Source organism: Neophocaena asiaeorientalis, unplaced genomic scaffold, assembly GCF_003031525.2.
Source record: "Neophocaena asiaeorientalis asiaeorientalis breed wild unplaced genomic scaffold, Neophocaena_asiaeorientalis_V1.1 scaffold118, whole genome shotgun sequence".
Lineage (NCBI taxonomy): Eukaryota > Metazoa > Chordata > Mammalia > Artiodactyla > Phocoenidae > Neophocaena > Neophocaena asiaeorientalis.
The window spans coordinates 3,459,171-3,461,234 of record NW_020175528.1 but is presented as its reverse complement, the minus strand read 5'-3'; the positions used below and the strand labels follow the sequence as shown (position 1 = coordinate 3,461,234).

Below are 2,064 nucleotides of genomic sequence, written 5' to 3'. Positions count from 1 at the left end.
TGATGTGAACTTTCTATTATTTCTCCCGATTATGTAAGTGAGATGATTATGCAACTAAGAGGTTGGTAAATATGGGGTTTATTATAAGATCAACATTTTTCTACAGCTCAGGTTGTTTGTGAAGTAACAAAGAGAATAGGAAAAAAAAATGTTTTTTCCAGTCTGCCCTGGATTCAGTTTTATCATTCCCAGGTTTGATTTATAAATGGCTGAATCTTAATCCCTTTTACAAATTAGCCTGGATCCTTAGTCCAGATGTGAAAGGAAATTAGGTTTTGCTTTCAAACAACAAGGCTGGGCTTCCCTGGTGGCGCAGTGGGTGAGAGTCCGCCTGCCGATGCACGGGACACGGGTTCGTGTCCCGGTCCGGGAAGATCCCACATGCCGCGGAGCGGCTAGGCCTGTGAGCCATGACCGCTGAGCCTGTGCATCCGGAGCCTGTGCTCCGCAACGGGAGAGGCCACAACAGTGAGAGGCCCGTGTACCGCAAAAACAAAAACAGAAACAAGGCTATAGACAGTGGCAAAACAAAATACTAGTTAAGTAACTATGGCAAAATCTCATTTATTTAAAATCCATTAATAAGGACTTTGTGATAGTTCAGAAAGGCTCAAGACCCAAGTGTACCTTTGGTCTAGTTGTGTAAGAGTTTGCTAAAGCAGTTATTAGTGGAAAACACTTTTTTCAAAGAGAAAGCGGAAACTTCTAAAGGGACTGTTTCTAGTAACTTTAAGTAATTTTAGACATTTACAATACTGAATGGTTTCTTACTTATAAATAATTCTTATCCATAACTTAAGTCCTCTGAGCCACCACTAAGTAAATCTTCCTTGACGTACCTACAGGATTTGTTATAGTGATGAAGGTGGCCTTTCACTTATAAAATGAAAATGAAAGGCTTTCCTCAAATCAGACTATCCTTCCCTACTAGTTTCTTCTGAGCAAATCAGGTTGTTGGATGTTCTGCTTTAAGTACACAAGCTCCAGAAGCAGCTTGCTGGGTTCAAATCCCCCTTCTGCCAATCGGGCATATTATTCACCGTTGTGGTGCTTCCACTTCCTTACCTGCAAAATGGGAAAAATAATAATACCTAAAAACTTTTAAAACTGTAAAGCACTTAGAACAGTGCCTGGTTCCTTAAAGGTTAGCCCTTGTTGCCATGACACTATACAGCAGGTCAGTGATGCAAGTCAGATTCAGTCACATCCCCAAGGCATCACTAAGAGAAACTTCCGTGAAATGATAAACATTTTACAGGAGGCAGGTTTTTTAGCCCCTCTTTTCACAAGGCTTACGGGCATATTTTCACAGCGCAGTGCATCACGACTGTTTTCCATTCTTCAGTCTTCCTTTCTTCTGGGCTCCAGCCACCCAACTTAGCCTGCCAGGTACTTCTGCTAAATTATGCATAAGCTTTTTCCAAGCCACCCCTCCGAGTCTCTACGAATTCGTCTCCGTTCTCTTTTCAGTTAGGGCTAGAACTCACCTCCTCCCTTTAGTCCTCCGTCATCAACGGCCCCCACTTATGATCAGCCTTTGACTCAGGCGCAGCTCTGCTTGGGAACCCCTTCTTAATAAATTCCTCAGATCGTTACAGGCTTTCTGAATCGCCTGGTCTTCACCTGAAATTTTTCATTAAAACGTGGAGTTTGGGCAGCCCGCTCTGAGTTGTAGGACTTTGGGCTCCAAACAAAATTCCTAGTTAAAGACACAAGAACAGGAGCACGGGTGAGCTGCGGCCCCCGAGGCCTGGTGAGCGCGACCACAGGCCAGTTTAGAGGACCGTTCGTTTGGAACGGACAAGGACGAAAGGAGGTTAGTGACGCACCTGAATAAGTCCGCTAGACGAAAGGAGACAAACTAATGCTCGATATGGTGCTGAGAGTGAGGACCGCGCGCGCGGGCGCGCGCACACACACGGAAAGAGAGGAGCAGTCCCAGGTATCTGACAATGACACGCCCCGATCCAGACATGGCCTCAAAGGCCCCCGATTTCCGGAGCGCCCCCGCCCCCTCCGGAGATTACTGTCAGCGCATCCCTCCGCCCTGCCCCGGCTCAGGCC

General features: G+C 46.1%; 1 long non-coding RNA gene across 1 annotated transcript; it reads right to left on the bottom strand.

Annotated features, from left to right (window-relative positions):
- Window positions 1-533: 533 nt before the first annotated feature.
- Window positions 534-1,993, bottom strand: LOC112415917 (uncharacterized). The gene is made up of 3 exons (XR_003006394.1): window positions 1,830-1,993; window positions 1,488-1,699; window positions 534-1,065 (listed from the first exon to the last, which is right to left on the bottom strand). It is a non-coding gene; the product is annotated as an uncharacterized LOC112415917 (long non-coding RNA).
- Window positions 1,994-2,064: the final 71 nt, after the last annotated feature.